Source organism: Anser anser, assembly GCF_964211835.1.
Source record: "Anser anser genome assembly, chromosome: Z".
Taxonomy (NCBI): domain Eukaryota; kingdom Metazoa; phylum Chordata; class Aves; order Anseriformes; family Anatidae; genus Anser; species Anser anser.
This window is the reverse complement of record NC_139723.1, coordinates 15,084,445-15,102,740: the sequence shown is the minus strand read 5'-3', so window position 1 is coordinate 15,102,740 and position 18,296 is coordinate 15,084,445. Positions and strand designations below refer to the sequence as shown.

The following is an 18,296-nucleotide window of genomic DNA, read 5'->3' as shown; positions in this document are numbered from 1 at the left end:
CTGCAGCGATGCACCTGGGATTGAGGGGTCTACAACCTGAAGTGCATCAAAGATTATTTCACCTGAAACTGCTGTGTGTACCCTGAGAGAATTATATAGCGTTTTATTCACTGTTCAGCAGCAGCATTCACATGAAAAAAAAAAAAAAACAAAAAAACAATGATAATCCAGTAGGAGGTGGAAGAGAAGGGTGCCTTTTCTAGTGGAAACCATGCGGTTAGGAGACGCTCAGTCTCCCTGCTGCCTGCAATCCGAGCAGCAACCGTGCCATTAGGGGCTACACCCTTTCCAGGAAGTGCTTCCCTGTGGATGCGAAGCTGCCGTGTGGTCTGCTCCAGCGCATAATGGACCACAGCAGAGGGAGGGTGTGCGAGCATGGTGGGGTTGTGCCTTCTCCTGTTGTGTGTGTGCAGATGCCCCGGTGGAAATGCGGTTTGGGATTTTTCCTTCAGATCAGCATATGAAATGATTGACTCCTCAGCTACTGTGCCACCTTCTCACCTTTCTCTCTTGAAACGTAGTGGTTTTGACAGTAGCTAATCTGTGTGCACCAGAACAGCAGTATTTCATTTTTTTTTTCTTTTTGTTCAACAGAAGGTCCCTGAAAACTGTTTTAGCTGCTCTGAATCTGCCCCCCCACCCCCACCCCCCTTGGGAAGGTAGGGATGACACCTCTGTAGACCGAACAAAATCAGGTGCGATGGGCTCAACACGAGCAGCGCGGCTCGGTGTTGTGTGGGTAGCAGGAAATTTTGCTGGCGTTCTAGGATCGAGGCATTCTGTGAAAGGGCTCTAGGTGGAAATGTTTTCCTGCACAGCAGCAGCAAGAGGTGAAGGAATACAAAGTACTAGAGAAGCTTGTCAGTTTAGACAGCCGTCCGCAAGTGCTGCGATTAGTACTGTGTTGGCATGTCACTGTGAACTAATGCTGTGGATTTTGGTGTCCTGCAGTTAAGGAAAAAGACCAAAGTAACTTGCCATTTGTAGTCTGAAGCCATATCATTTTCTTAAGCGCAGAAAGGTAAGGGGGTCTGGAGGCTGGAAGATTAGTGTCTCTGTGCTGAGTTTAAAAATGCCCCTGCGTCTTAGAGGGTTTTTAAAGTCTTATATAAGACCTTGTGAATAACATAAACACAGGGTGGGTGTGGCTATCGGTGAGTGTATTGATGAGGACTCGAGGAGGATTCCTGTGGCTTTAATAATTCATGCTGGTATGATTGTTGCCTTTGTTTCTGCATTTTTTTAATTTGTTAGTTTTGTGTTGGTGGCATTTTTTATTATTTTTTTCAAATGTCTTTTGACTGTGTAAAGCTCAGGGAATGGAGTGGAAAAGAAGGTCCAGGAGTTCCAAAGGCTGGGTGTACGGTTGTCTGATGGTTCATTGGCTCGTCCTTTGTGCGAAGGTAGATTTCCTTCTAGCTGTTGCTGATAATTAAAAATACAGCTGAGGGACAATTAAGTGGATCAGTTTCAGCGAATTTGTACAAAACCAAGCATGTGTATTACTGCATGCTCTTTTTGCATCCAGTTTGTTCAGCTATAGGTTCTTCAACATATTCTGTTAAATACAATCTAATTCTGCTTACTTTCTTTTCACATTCTCTACAGATATCCAGGACATTTAAGAAAATCCTGTTTCTTACCAGTCAGTGATTGACATTCCTGTGTCACTTTAAAGCTGATTTGTCTAAGCTGCATCTAATTATGAACCTTTACAAACTACTGCTCATTTCTAATTAGTACAGTGAATAGCTTGTCTGTTTATTTTCCAAAATATTTTTAGTTTGTGTATTTTCAGCCAGTTTTAGGGAACTTTTTTTTTTTTTCCCCTAATTTGAAAGCATAAGGAGAAGCTTTTTCCTCTTTTCTGGAAAGAGTGACTTCTTTGTTATTTTAGAAAAATAGTAAAATAAATGAAGTAACTCCATAAAGAATGAAATTGAAGTATTTGAAATTTATAAGCATCGCTGCTCAAGACCTGTGTTCATGCAGCATACCAGTCGATTATTTCTGTGCTGGGATATCAATATTATTCCCATGGGATGCACTGAGCAGAGCTCATGTTTGGGTTGCTTGGCGTCTCATAAACCTTTTGATTTCTGGGGACAATTCCATTTCTTAATGATGAAAATGTGTAGAGGGAGGAAACATGGAAGATAAACTGTCATCAGTATTGTATAATGACATTTCAGTGACCCATTTTCTGTTGATAAAATGCAAATCTTTGTGTGCTTTTTTCCCCTCTTCCTTTCAGCAACTATCCTGTGAAGAAGTAGTTCATGAGATTATTTGCAATCATACTGATCAGAGTTGTTATTTGATTAAAGCCTGATCTCTCATTCCCTTTGAAACTGGAAGTAGATGTCTGTATCAGTAGTAGGCTGTAGGCAAGTTTTGTTAATATATTGGTACACTGTGTTTTCAGCCTGGTGATTATGGTGAAACTCATAGTAGGTCAGCATGAGTGCTTAGTGAATATCTTTTCCGTGAGATGGAATTAGTGAGCAGTTTAACCCGTCTCCCAGAGATATGCTAATTACATACAAACAGAAATAAAGGTGCATTGAAATGAATATTCTTGCTTAAGTGTAATATTTGAAACAGCTTTTTACTGCTGATTCACACTTTGGCTAATTTTTGTCCCTTCATAACAGACAAGAAAGTCCCTTTTGGTTTTAGGTTTCAAGAAAAAGACAAGTATCACCACACTTACTGATTTTAAATGACATTGTCAACGTAGGGTGATTTTAATATTTATTTTTTCAGAAAGAACAGTCATGTCTGAAGGAAATGGGCACATGTGTTTTCACCTGATGTGCCAATTAAAATTTCCAATAAGGATGACAATTTAGAGAATTGTTTTCCTAGTTACACAGATAAGACAACAGAACTCATTAGCTGTCGAAGTCAAAATTAAAGTTACAGTGAAAGGAAATAAAAGGAAAATACTAGCAAAATTTTATCATCATTGGTAATAAAACTGTAATTTATTTTGGTAGGCTGAATAGAATTAAGTTCAGCATAAAGATTTGTCTGTATGAAATCTTACTTTACTATGGAGTTCGTTTGATTAACTGCAAAATGTCTGTCCTTTGATTAGAATGGATAAGAATAATTATCCCACAGTCCTGTTGCTTTTTGTTTAGCTAGGATTTACACAACAGTGACTTGTGATTAATACTGTATTGCTAGTAGTAAATGTATGTTCTATTTTATATGTAAAAATTACCATATATCTTCTTAAAAACATTATTCAACTGAAGATAGTTACAGGTTTTTTTTTAAACTGTAACAAAATCACATGTATCCCACAAAACCCTACAAACTGTCTCCTAACTCTGATACAGAATAATATACATTTTACAATTGAAATTCTACTTTTTAAAATTGCATTTGTTCTGATGATTGAGAGCCACCAGTGATAACCAGCTCAGATTACAGGGGCTAAATAGGAAGACAAAAAAAAAACAAAACAATTTCAAATATACCTGTCTTCAGTGCTGAAGACTTGTTCCAGCCATAGGGGTAAGCCGACACTTACATAAGGCAAAGGCCATAGCTGAGTTATGAGTTCAGAAGCAGAGATAAGTTGCGAGGCCTTGGCTGCAAGGAAAACAGGATTTCAATGGAGTTCCTTCTCTATGTCTTATTTTCCCTGGTAGTTTTGTTGTAAGTCTGGTAAGGGGAGTCACACCACTAGAGAAATCAAAGAAGTTGACATTACCAGTGGGCAGATTGTCATCCTATGTCCTCTTTCCAACTTCTAATTAGTCTTTTTTCCTATCATGGCCTTTACTTTAGCTTGTACATGAGAAAACGGTGTTAATTTTTCAGCAAGTGATTAATATTTCTGATTGCTGTGCTTCATAAACTGCATTAGGACTTTTGATTTGGTGTAGTCCTCTCGATCAGCAGATACTGGCCATGAGTTGGAGCTTCTGCAGGACAGGATCTTTTGAGGAAAACCTCAGTTTGGCTTTTCCAGAATTTCATTTCCCACAAAGCAAAAAGGTTTACATCCTCAGTGGGAAGCTGACAGGTTCCCATCGTGGTGCAGATGGGTTTCTGCTGGCTGGCCTGGCCCCAGCACTCTGCGAGCACTGTGCTGGCGCCACATTGCAGCGCAGCCGCTCGTCCTGGCAGCAGTGGGATGCTAAGGAGTTTGATTGCACTCACCCAATGGTGCAGAGGCACAGAGGAGTTTCCTCGGGTTTAAGTTCTCCTGCAATGTCCAGCGAAAACTACCTAGTCAGGTTGTACAAATCTGTGCGTGGCTTTAAAATAAACAGCAACGTTTCATCTTGCTGTGAATGTCGTTTGGATGGCGTTGTGCTTTATTGAACTTTGAGCTCAACCTGCTTTGGGTCCTGGTGCAAGCTCCCCTGCAGTTTGAATTTGGACATGGTTAAGGAATTGTGCTAGTGGCTCTTCCTGAATACAGTAAAAAAGGAAAAGTTCTTTAGCTGCATCAATTAGTGAAGCTCTGTTACAGCCCATGGGACTACATGCATTTATTACAGTAGCAGGTGAGAAAGTTTTAAATGCTGTTAGTGGGCTATGTGTTTAAAACACTTTCTTCAGGAAGGCTGCTTACTTTTTGTCGATATTTGCTGTTATAGCTGTCTGATGGGAAATACCAGTGAATGTCTTTTAATTCCAGTAACTCTAGTTTCAGTTTATTAGAACAGTAGTTCGCTCTGTTGATAGACCCAGAGAAATATGAATGTCTGCAAACCCATAATTATGTCAGGAACTAATTTATAGCCTGATTTTTTTTATCATTTTTTTTTATTATTTTTTCACTGAAATCATATGGTAGAGCTTACAAAGAGAAATTATATGGGTACAGTTCAGATCTTTGAAAGAGATAAGAACATTGAAAATTTTTAAATTATTTTGAAAAGGATTTTCTCAAAGATTATCAAAGCATTTAACTCCCAGCATTTTATTCCTACTACAGGTTGAATGAACACACGTATCTTACAGATGGGAAAATATTTATATTTATTACTGATACCTGTAACCACTTTCATGTCATTCCTTATGGTAGAGTAAGCTCTCAGTGCTATCAGGCAGGAGGTTGTCAGAAGGATTTGCAGTCACATTGGGAAGTGCTGGTTGGGAGCACTGATTACCCAGATGGACTGACTGCATTATGAAGATAACAGCTAACATCAGGAGAGAGGTAGGAAGAGAAACAAGCTCCTTGGGAAGAAGAAATTCTGCTTAGGTCCTGAAGAAAAGGAGAGATCTCAAGATGGTGAGACTTCACCACTCAGCCATCTGCAGGTCTTACCTGGGACACAGTACAGCTGACAGTCCCATTAAAGAGGAGTGGGGCTCACTTACTGCTTGTGACAAAATCCCACATTTCTGAAAGGGAGAAGAATAAGGGAGGCTGAAGCAGGAATGGTGGTGTCAGTCAGTGTGTCTGGGAATGAGAGAGCCAGCCAGGCCTGTGACCTCCCAGCACCTCCATGGATGGCCATTACCAAAAGAAATGAACCACAATTTTAAAAATTGTGATGCAGTTTTCTAGACATGATGGTAACTGTCCTGACAGGACAGATTATGCTTCTATTCCTGCCAAAGGTGTTCAGAAGAGTAAACAGCCATCTTTAAGGGCCATGTTTGATTACAAGACTTGCTTTAGAGGTTTCTCTGAATGTTTCTGGAGCTGCATGCAGCTATGCAGACTAGGGCAATTACATAGAAGAAAAGACAGAATTTTGATTTTATTGAATAAAAGTGATAGCATTCACCAGTAGTAACAGGAATAGCTTTTTGATTTGAAATACATGCAAAATTTAACATTAATAAAGTATGTAGGGAGGAACTGGTGAAAAATGAGTTGTGCTCAGGTCAGAAGATGAGGTTGCCTGGAAGAATTAGCAGACTTCTACATCCAGTTATTGTTAGTGGTGGCTTTAGAGTCCTTTTAATTGCCGTCTTATTTTTGGAATGCTGAGTGTGACCAAGGAAAAGAGAAAATACCTGTGTCATGGCAGATTTTGACTGGTTCTCCACTTGAACTGGCACACTTTACGTGGCAAAAGAGGCACACAGGCTACAGACAAACATGAAGACAGAAAATATTAACTAAGTGCAGTTTGGTTAGCAGAAGCCTTTGAATAGTGAGTAGACCCGTTTAATGTGGCAAAATAGTTCTTCCACATTCCCAGTGTTCAGAGACACTAGTGCAAACAAGAATCAATTCCAATTGGAATTGACTGTGTTTGCTAGACTAGTTTATAAAGCATTTAAGGAGATGTTGAAAAGTCTAAAATACAATAAGTCTTTGTTTCAGTTACTTCCATAGAGGGTGAAGCAGGAATGGTTACTGCAGAACTGCTACCAGGTACATATCAAGTACATACCAGTGGAGTTATTGGAGAGAAAAGGCTGCAGCAAATCATGAGGGTGTAACAGCTTGTTTCCAAGAATTCTGAAGGAAATGCATAGCTAAGCACCTGAGCAACTTCTGAATCTGTCATTTATTTTTAAATGCTATGTGTGACATGGAGGATAGCCAACTATTAGGAAGAAAGAAGATGTCAGGAATTAATAGTAGGTTGAAACCCAAAGAGGTAATTGAGAAAAAAATAAATTGTCAGCAACATCTAGAAGAACATGTTGTGAAGGTGTAAGACACCTTCAAGAAAACAAAAGGTTCTACAGGTGGAAACAGTCCTGTACAACCTCCTTCAGACTCTCAGTGTGGCTTAAATTAAGTGTACAATTGCAGTCTTACTATCAAACACTTCTCGTACTGATAATGCTTTCCATCAAACTGTTCATATGCTTTCATGAACACCTTGGTGAAAATACTTCCTCTGTCGAAGCAAAAAGGGTGAAAGCTACATGTCTGTATGGGATTTTGGAAAAATCTGTGCTTGTAAAGAAACAGACACAATTCCTACTTTGATTTTAAAGTAATTACTAGACAACGCTATATATACATTGGGGACTGCAAAGCAAGTAATCAAATATCTCCTGTCAAGCAATTAAAGATAATATGAAAAGACAAGCTAAAGTGGTTTAGGAAGATACAAAAAAATGTACCTAGATATTTTTTAGTAATTATTTTGGACCTTCCATCATGTGAACAATTTTTATATTGAAATTAATTTGATAAAACTTTGGAATGGAAAAGGTAGAGATATAGTGAGGGTATTTAATATTACATATCCTAGTTTCAGTGGTTTATTTTTTCCTATTAAACAAACAAAAAGTCATCTGATGGGAAAAGAAATTTGAATTACAAAATATTTTAAAATTAATAATACATTAACCAAACATTATTGAAGTAAGAGTTTCAGAAGAGTGTCTGTCTTCTAAAACTTTAGAAATAGTATATCCAGAAGCACCATTTTTTAACTGAAGAAGACAAGCAAAACAAGAAAAAAAAAAGAATATATCCTCTGAATACAATTAAAGGTATTCTGCATAACATCATACTACACAATTGTTTGTTTATGTAGTGGCTTTAGTTGCCCCTCTGGGGCTTTAGCTGTTCTTCTGAAGCAATTTACATTGCTTATTGGGAAGGATTTCAGGCTGTAAGGACCATGAATTTGATTGTTGCTGCATTGGTTACTGCACCACTAATCAGCTTGATTTACACAGTGTTTTGATCATCACATGCTACTCTTTGTAGTCTTGCTAAAAAACAGTTGAGATGTTACTTTGCAGTGTGAATAGACAGTAGTGTCTGAATACTTACATTGGAATCCAGTTATAATCATGTAGTATGCTCTATCAACACATAATCTTGATATTAGAATAAAAATAATCTAGTTTACAATTTTTACTTCTGCTTAATTTTTGAAGTAAAAACAGGTTTGCTTGATTTTACTGTAAAGCAGCTCGTAAGAAACTTTTAGGCCTTTATTTTTCGTTTGAATATGGATCAGGCGAGTGCTGCAGTTGAAGAAGGCAGATTACGCTCAGATTTGACAAGTACCAGCCACCAACAGTTGGTGAACACTACTTGTTCAGTTTAGTGGAACTGTACCGAATATTTGGTGCATATGACAATAAAGTTTTTGTTTTTGTTTTTGTTTTTTGTTTGTTTGTTTGTTTTTCATTGTTGCCTCTTAGTGAAACTGGAAACTGTTGCTGTAGGTTGAAGCTGAGAGACACTCTTCTTTAGCTAGAAAATGTGAATGTGTTCTAAGAAAGGAGACATTCCATAAAGGAGATTCAAACTTCTCCATTATTGTAGGGGTTCTCTAACAGAATGAGAAATCTATGTCATCTTCTACTGCATTTTAAATTTAAATGTTTAATCTAGATTACAGACTTAGTTTATTCGCAAGCTAAATAAATATTAACAATATATGGAAGGAGACTCAGTAAGTGCCTGGAATATGTCAGGAGCTTACATGGATATGTCTTCTTCAGCAGCTACCAAAGAAACTCATGTTCTTCTGTCACTTTTTTAATGCATTGAAAGCAGTATGATTGTATTTTAGATTTGATATTGATTGTGAATACTGATGAGAAGTCGGCAATACCCTTGGACCCATGGACAAGTTACCAGTATATTGTTATGCAAAGATTTTGCAACTTAAAAAAAATATATAATATACTGTACGTTCAGTCTTTCTAAAGCAAAAGAAGACTGCAGAAAGTAATCCTGCAATATATACCTTAGTATGGTCTTTTCTGGAGATTCTGTTAGAACAATTAGTTACATTTTAAACACACCAGAGAGATTTAGAATACCAAGGCTCACCAAAATTTACATTAAGGAGATCTATGCATGACTTCATGTTCTTTTGAAACTCCTGCTCAAGTATTCTGTGTTTATACTTGGAGAAATGACCTGTTACTCATGTCAAAATTTATTTTGATGTACAGTTTCAAGGACTTGTGCAAAAACCTGCCGCCATTTTTGCACAAATTTGACATCTGACATGCTAAATATTATTTCAGTGATTTGTAGTTGTTACATAGATACCTTAAAAGGAAATAAACAAAAATGTGATAGCAGATGAAGATCACGAAATATGTGATAAATAAAAAGTAGTGAAATATCTGCTTTATTCAGTGTGTTTCGAAATGAATTTTTATCCAAGTAAACCAATACATAAGAAAATTTAGGTTGGGTTTTCTAACTGGAGACTTGTGGCATTTCATTTAGAATACCAACAGGGCCATTTTCTGCAACTGTCAGGAAAACAATTTAGGCCTGTGTATGAACTGTTTAGCTTCTCCTTTCTCCTGTAGTTCCATTCCAGTTCAAAATTTATCTGTATATCCCACCTAGGTAACAACACTGATATTACTGACTGCTATTTCTTCTTCTGTTCTATTCTTTAGAGTATTGAAAATATTAACTCTTCTCCTAACACTTTGTAGTTAGTGTTGATGAGTAGGTTCTCATGGATCTGCTGCTACCTGTAGCATTTTTCCTTTGAAATACAAACACTGAGCTCTCTTTAAAGTGGTAAGTGCCTGAACTCTGATATAAGTAATTATTCCCCTTACAGCTTGTTACACAACTGTTTTGCCTCAGAAAGTAAGACAAGAATGAAGCTCAGTTATTGATGATATTCTCTTTGCAGCATGTATTAGTGCAAACTTTTATATTTATGGTGGCAATCACTAGATGGCACTGCTCTATGGTCTTTGTAAGTTGTTGTATTTTCCTTTTCTTCAAATACTCATTCTGTTTCGTGTTACGTGACATAGCAAACTGTTAATGGTTTTATGGTATGATTTCTCCAGGTATTGTGGCAAATGGCAGGAGAACGTGACTAATGTGATTTTCGAGGCTGGCTAAATCCCCAAGAACCACAGGTTTGTGTTCAGAAAGGGGTAAAGCTGTTTGGCAGTCTCTGTTTCAGGACTGGTAAACAGGAGGCGTAGAACAAAAAAGCTGCAATAAGAATACTCCCCAAATCCTGTGTTGCTGATTACGTTAAGTGTATTTTCTGCTCCTTGGCAGGAATGTGACCAGGCAATCCTAAATTTACCAGCTGGTAGTTCCAGTTTTTCTAATCTCAGTCGTGAATGCATCTTTCAGCCAAGTGCATAAGGAACAGTAAAGTGCAATGGCACCATTCTGACACCTAAGTGGTGTAAGGATGTATGGTTAAATACTGCACATTAAAATGACTTTTGGGGGAAGACTGCCCTAACAACTCCTCCCCTAGTTCAGACAGCGTGCTGCCAAAAAAACGAAGCAGAAACTGCTCTTGTTCACATGTGGCATCTTTTCAAAACGTGAGGTACCAAGTCCATCACTAAGGTTAAGTATACAATGGTAGTGAAGTTCTGTAGGACTTGGCTAAAGCTTGGAGTCTCGACAGTCCTTGTGTGCTGTCTGTTTTGGTCCCAAGCTGATGATGTTTCGCTGATATTGCACCCTGGCACAGCAGGCTCCAGGCCTGCCTGTCTCCTGCTTTGTTTGAAGAACAATGTAAAAGAGTATGTTTGTCTAATGGCTGCATATAAATGGAACTGCCTTTGATCCCCAGCAAAGCTGTCTCCGGAGCCTCTTCATTTCTTCTGGCTGGAAGCACTGTCAGGCATTCTTCAACCAGAAGCTGACTGTGAATCTCCTAACGTCAAGCTTGCTTTGCTGCGATTCTCTCAAGGGTAGGTGGTTGTACTGTCAGCAAGAGCAGCCAGTAGGCATTTGCCGTTGTTGGATTTTGAATGATTAAGGAGCTAGACACTAGTTTCTGAGTTTGTTTTCTGAAAGTGCTTTTAAAGATGTCTGGCTAAATTCTATACGGCTCAGATTCTACTCCTTGGAATTAAAGTGGTGGTTGAAACTGTGCATGTTTTTTGGATTTATTGCAGAAAAAGGATTTACCAATCTGACTTATGGTGAAAATTAAATTTCACTCCCATCCATTCCTGCTGTGTAGTATAAAGGTTGGGTAGTTTTAAATTAAAGCCTTTATTCCAGCAAGGCAATTATAAGTGCTTATTGTAGTACTGGATTTAGTGGCTGTTCTTTGAGTTCTCTAAAGCTTGTTGTTATCAGTTTATTTTTCTTTCTTGCCCTTAAGATGCAATCACAAAAATACAACGCTATTTAGCCTAGTACTTTCAGAAAATTTTTTTTGAAAGTTGGAACTATAAATGCATTGGAAAAAAAAAAATAAAGATCTTGCATGCATTGGTTTTCAACGTGATATTTGTGTTTTATAATGAAACTGGAATGAAGTGGTTGTTCTTAAATTGCTTTTGAGCATGAAACAATATATTTCATTATGTATTTATCTAATTTGGTTATTATTGTGAAATTATCATCTGAAAGAATCTCCAAATATGATTTTGGTAGTAATAATTTGCCCTACAGACAGCTAGCTGAAAATGATTTTTTCAGAAGATATTCATGAAAAATTGTGGAAGTTCTTGGGGGATTGCTAAAGAAATCACAAAATCTAATTGATTTCATAATCCATCATTTTTGATGTGAGGTTCTGGAGGCCTGAGTGTGGTGTTGGCATGGTAATGACCTGTTCAAAAGGATGTCAGTTTACATATGCTTTTAATGAGCAGTTTCAGGTTAAAGTAAAGTGCAAGATGAGGAAGCAGTGGCGCTAGCTTCAGACTGAAAGGATTTAGGTTGAAAAATTATTTGAATAATTGAGACCATTGCTCACATCTTCATGCAGCAACCAAATGGTTGACACAGATGCATCAGGACAGGAATATTTATTTTATCACCTGGTGTTTTTGCTAACAGTAAACTCATGTCTGATTTCTGAGTGGTGTTGGAGCTGTTTTGTTTAAAGCATTACACTTGTAGACTGTGCATATATTATAGTGAGGAAGCCAGTTGTTCACCAGCTCGTGAGACAGCAGCTTTGTTACAAGTGTGTCTCACCAGTGCTTGGAATCCAAAGCTCATTCTGTATTCATTTCTGGATATAGTTCACCGAATCGGTGAATATCTTAAGAGAGACTGAATGAACTGTGACCAAATTATCCAAGAAACTGTCATATAGACTGCACTGTAACAACAAAAAGACTTAAAATGAGTCATTTTCTTTTAGTGCTGGGAAAGTTATTTTACTAACACAGGAAAACATCGTTATGCCTAAGGCTGTTCTGTCTCTACTTGACTCAAGAGTCAAACTAAGGCTCCTTCCCTGAGTTCCCTTATTGCCTTGCTATCAGTTGTAGTTGTCAAAGAACAGGCATACATTTTATACTGTGCTGTGGCAGGAGAATGAGTCTGCTTTCAGTTCCTTGTAGAAAAGTTCTTTAAGTTCTTTAAGCTGAGAAACCGTTTTTAGTAAATAAAACACGAGATTGTTTTAAAAAATAAAAACAAAAATTTAAAAGCTCAAAACAATTGTTGTACAAATTACCACTTCATTTGCTGTTTGATGAAGTAGTGATTTGATTATTTTGAGAAAAACATTTATTAGTGTTTTATTTAAAAGGTCTTAAAGGGTTGTGGGAATTCTCAGTTATTTCCTAATTAGTACTTCAGAACAACTGAAAGCTGGTCACTTTTTTCGTGATCGGTATTTGAATCTAAAAGTGAAAAATAAAAAGTCACTAAGTCAGTTCAGAATATACACATGGGTATGAAACACCTTGCAGTGAAATTAGGGTTACAGTCACAGTAGTAATTTAGGGCCATTCTTTGTATGACAGTAGAATATATACATATATGTAGAGGTTATCAATTTCAGTCATGAGTATCATATATATAGAACACCTCTTTTATATGTAAACTAAAAATATTTTTCAGTATTGTATGAACAGTGCTTATGACTAAATTTTTTTCAAATGCATTGTGCAAATCTTCAAAGCTGCTATGGCTGCTACTGCATTATAGAATATGTATTCACATGCAGTAGAAATTCCTGCAGCTTTGTTAACTAAGATAAACAAATATTTTTTAATAGTGAACCATATAAAAATGGAAAATAGTTTGATACAACACTGGAAGAACACTTGTGGGTATCGTAGAGTCACCTGATGACTCCTCCAATACCCTAAATTTAGTAGACATTGCACAATAAACTGGAATTTCAAACTTGATAAATGAATGTCTAATGTGTGACATAAATTACTCCGTTACATTTAATGTGTAACACCTTCATTAAGGTGTACTTTATATATGTATCAAAGGCCTAACTGAATTCTCTCAAATGAGTAGGCTGAACTGTAATGATAAGCATAATGTTACTGTGTTACACTATTTTTTTGTTGTTATATAATGTACTCAACTCTTTGAGTACATTTGAGTGTACTGTACTCAGCTCATCTCCACAGATGCATTGTTACAGCCGAATCTCAGATATTTGGTAAAAGTCTTGGTGGTGAACTTCATAGGAGGATTTATTTGCAGCACCGTTTCCTGGAAAGGCCTGTGCCAGAGTATGCACAATCTTTTGTTGACTTTTCAGAGTATTTTTGTGGTAGGAGGAAACCATACAATTCCATGACAGACCCTTTGAAAGATGGTGGTTTCAGAGATGCCAAATGGTGTAGAATTAGGAACCAAAATATTCTTTCTAAGGATATTTTAGGAAAAGGAGACCCTCACAAAGGAGCAGGCAGATTTCCACAGATATTTAGTCTGTGGGTCTTTTTCTCTGAATTAACGTGTACAAACAAACCATAGAATAGTAGGTATGTAAAGTCAGCACTTACAGATTGTCTCACAAGGAAAACAATTAAATGGGGCTTGAAGAAGAGTGTTTCTTCTTTCTGAAATGAAAGTTAGACCACTTAATCTTAAGTAATAGAGAATAATCCAGCCCTTCTTTAAGCACTATTCTCTTGAATATGGTACAGCAGAAGTTAGAGTTTTCAGCAGACACATCTGTGCATATTCATACAGAACATTCTCTTATTTTTGTTAAGAAATACAGCATTTCTTGGAGAAGTTTCGTTTTAATTTTAGGAACATGAAGAATTTTTTTGGACTTGCTTCTGTCATAACAGATTCCTTACAGCTTCTGTCACCATAAAAGAAAAATGGAAACACAAATTTTTATTGAAGCATAGCTATAGCAATGGATCTCTTTTACTTTTTTGCTTTTCAGCAGTTACCCTCACAAGGACATCAGGTTGAAAAAAATTGCAGGTTTCCTGAACAGGCACAATAAAAACAATTCCACAAACCACTCCTAGCTGAGAGTGGTTTACCTCAGTTCTAATGATTCTGATGGAAATCAGAAATCTCTAATAATTGCCGAAGGAAGTTCCTGGAAGGTGTATCAGAATGCTGAATATGTACCTAAACAGAGTTATAAATATACAGTACTGCATTTTATAAGCAAGTGTTGAATTCACCCTTTTTATTATTTTTCATTTTTACTCCATTTGACTCAGGTTTATCCATTGTATTAAGAGCATTCTGGCTTTGATTAAACATGAGAGCTGATTCATATTATCACTGGAAAAATACTTAACATCAGAAAATGTTTAATCATGGAGTAATGGGGTTTTACTTGCTTTTCAGCTCTTCCCCAAACTTTAAGTCATAGGTCATGGATTAACTTTTGTTCTTTGTCTTTTGTTTACATTTTAGCCCCATTCCATGATACTTTTAGGCTTCAGAATACTCCTTATCATTCTAATGTTTCCCAAACTGTGTTACGATTGCAAGCTTTTCTTCAGCTTATCACTTTTTTGTTGTTTTCAAGAGGAATGCAGGTCTTCATACAAGCAGAACTATTAATGAAAAATACAATTCTGTAAGTGAATCTTTTTGCTAGTAAGCACAGTAAATGTGTCTGTCCAGCACCTTTTTTCAAAGGATTTTTTTTTACCAAGGTGTTCTTTGAAATGCTTCCATTTTTATTTTCCAACAAAGTTTCTGAACAGCAGGATTAAATCTTGCTGTTACCACAAAAAGTGGATTCCAAAAGACTTGTCTCTCCATTCCATAGATCTCTGCAAGGAAAACTGTTTTGAAAACTGTCATGACAGTCGAATTATATTCTTCCTTCAGTAAAATTTCTGATTCAATATGAAGTATGCCAGCTGGTGAAAATGACTGATTTATTGTTTTTTCTGCCCAGGGAAGCTAACTGTGTTACAGGTAAAAATAAATAAATAAACAAAGTAGGACTGGATTCTCATTTGATTGTAAATGATTCATCTTTGTTTAGATCCATTGCTCTTAGTGATGCTGATGTGATCTCTGTGAGCCAAAAAAATGACTTACAAGTATAAAACTTCATGTAATATTATGAGCATTTAATCACTTTTTTTGGTTCTGTCAGGATGTCTTTTAACAACTAATAAAGAAAACCAAGTAGGATATAAGAACTCTGTATTGTATGGCTAAAAGTAGATTTCAAATCACTTTTCAGTGTTAATTCTAAGGAATCTTTGGACTAATTATGCAGAAATGAGTTTCCTTAAAACATTATATACCAATTATTTTATTTTTTGTTTGAACAAAATTTCTCTGGGAAATATAAATCTCAGGGGAAGAAAATTTATTTGCCCCAAACATGGTTTGGGCTGTATTCAGTTGATAGTTTTGACTCTGTGTCTCACATAGCCAAGCATTTTGTTTCAATCTTGTTTAAATAAAACATCTTTTTGCTTCAGAAAGGTATTTTCCAACCATATTTGTGTCATTTGCCTTTCGAAGTATGAAAAAAAAAAAAAAGCATACCACAGTAAACAGATACAAATTTGCTCAAGAGATTTTTAGAAAGGATGGTCATCAGGAGTTAAGGTTTGTCATGAAATCATTTGAAGTTTAGGTCATGCCATAATTGTAATGGTCCATATGATCAGGAGTTTGTGCTGGAAATAAAAAGAAGAAAGGGGGAAAAAGGAGAAGGAGGGGAGCGGAGGGAGGGGGTGATAGTGGTAGTTTCAGAAGGACATGCGGGTGAAGGGATAAGTGTTTATCTCTGTCTTTGCCATTAAGGCACCATCTCTGGGAAACCAGTGGATTACTTAAAAGTTTTAAGAGATGCTCGGTAATGGTGTTGTCATTGTATTTTGAGTATTGAGGGAGAAGTGTGTCTGCCAGGTAAGTGCAGTTGAAATCAATGAATGTGTGAAAAGCCAAGGAAATGTGGAAATATTTAGATGAATTAGTCTACTCAGGTTGCAAAACAAAGATTATTGGTGTCACTGTCTGCCGACCATTTTGCTCCTAAGATTTTTCTCTGCTCAGAGCATATTAATTGCATGATGCAACATCCTGCTGTCACATTGATGTATGTTTGAAGGTAAATTTCTGTGTTTTTTTTTTATTTGTTTGTTTTTTTCATGTGGCATAGCCTGAAAATGTTATAAATAGGTTACTCCCAACAGTCTTTCTGTTCCTGTTATCTTCCTTGCCACTGTTCATCTGTAGTCAGTGCTCCCATTAGCTTTACTGTTCTCTCTGCTTCTGATTTTTACTGCATAGTTAGGTAAAGTACCAGCCACAAAGACTATTGGCACTTCCGTGCAAAGGTTTCTAAGTCACAAATCAGGAGTCTGAGTTACATGAGAGGCAGATAAACACCTGGTTTATAGATATTTAGATCTTAAGGACTGACATAAAACATCCCAAGAGGGGACTATGTAAACCCCATTCTCAGAGCAGAGACGTATTGCTGCCAGAACTTTGACTGTTCAAAGTTGAAGCTAAGAATAGTGTTTTATTTTGACATAGCGTTACTGTATTAGATACAGTAGAGAGATGTTTGACCAGTAATCTGTTTCTTATTGAAAAAAAGGGGCCAAAAATGTTTGCCAGTTTTTAAGATGAAGCTTTTTAAGTGCTGTTGTTTAACTTTGATTCTTGAAACTTCAAACTTGCCACTCTACACAGTACCTGCCTCCCTGTCCTTGTTCTTTCATTTGTGTATTGTGCAGTTGCAGAAATCAAATACGCTGCTGCAGAGACTGGAAAAGAAACTAATACTAAGATTCTACCAAATATCTTAGAAGAAGTTTTTCCTGAGAGATTTAGTATCAGTCCCAGAACATTTCAAAGACTTTACCTGGCTAAATCTTAGACATTCACATATGTAGCAAGCATCATCTTCCCTAGAGATACAATGCTACTTCCTGCAATTAAAAAAAAAAAAAAAAAAAAGTATTCTTCAAAATAGAAAAAAATTAGAGGAGAAAGTTGAGAAGTAAGATATAAATGCACTCTGATCCATTTCATCCTGGATGAATTGAGCCAGTATGAAGTAATCATTATTGCCATTCACTTCCCTTGTAAACAGTCCTCAGGGCATGGTTTTCTGTTCAATCCAAGCTGACTGAATTTAATCTGAACTAAGGTCTCTTATTTAGTGACAACTACATTCTCAGTTTTCCAGAAGTCTTTAGTACATAGGTAGCAGCAGCAAGGATCTGATCCAAATGAAAAAGATATGCATTTTTTTAACCAATTTGTTAGGTCTTGTACATTTGAGCATTTTTATGGGTAGCATAAAAAAAATTGTATTGACTTAAACCAATGTCAAAACCGGGACCAAAGTATCACCTGGGAGCCATGGAACCGCTGCACAAAGATTTAGGACTCAGAACTGAGATCTGCTGATGGTGTCCTGTGTGCCTAGAGCTACATGCTTTTCCTTTGTAAAGGTTGTGTGATAGCATTTTCTTTTTTCTACATTGACTCTTTTTACTGCCCAGAATTTAAGCCTTCTGAGGCCGGGAGTGACATCGACCATATTTCTTTACTCCATTACCTGGTATAGACAACAACCTTATTGAAACAGCTCAAGTGTTCTGTGGGGCTAATGGATACGAAGGTAGTACTATATTTTCAACACAAAAACACCTCTGAGCTGGTCAGTCTTACATTAACTGTTTGTCCTGTGGTAACAATTGTTCTCCACCTTTTGGTGACACCAGTTCATTCTGCTAGAGCAGGACATGCCATGTCCTGTACATTAGATAACTTGAGTACTGTACCTTTATAAGGTCACTTCCTAAGGAGCATTGCCTTAATCAGTAGATGTTCTTGGAATATAATGAATAATAGGTCAAATCAACTAATCTAATAAGGTTATATTTAGTAATTTTTTAAAAGCTTGTACGAAGCAAATTTTTATGTCATGGTTGCCCTTCCAGAAGGTTTTGCTATAGTCGAGTGGAAAAACAAGCAAACAAACAAAAAACATAGTAACTTTAAGATATTTAAAATACTCCTCACCATTAGAGCTTTGATGACTGCAGGTCAAAATTACCAAATCTGGAGATGCAGCGGTAGTTTGGAATGTTTTTAATGTTTTTCTATGGTCTGGCATGGAGCAGTCAGCCTTGGAAAGTCTAATAGATTTAATGGACAATATGAAAGTTAGAAAGGGGGAAAAGAAGTGAATTTAAGTTTAAACTTT

At 36.7% G+C, this 18,296-nt stretch overlaps 1 protein-coding gene across 7 annotated transcripts in view; it reads left to right on the top strand.

Annotated features, from left to right (window-relative positions):
• The window catches only part of LINGO2 (leucine rich repeat and Ig domain containing 2), a 538,477-nt gene that overhangs the window by 1,512 nt on the left and 518,669 nt on the right, over positions 1-18,296 (top strand). The window contains exons 2-3 of one of the 7 annotated variants that reach the window (XR_014577033.1): positions 9,733-9,804; positions 10,485-10,605. The exons of 5 other annotated variants lie outside the window; for them this stretch is intronic. The gene's annotated coding sequence lies outside the window, so the exon portion shown is untranslated. The remainder of the gene's footprint in view (positions 1-9,732; positions 9,805-10,484; positions 10,606-18,296) is intronic. One more of the 7 variants, XM_083818695.1, reaches the window with a different exon arrangement.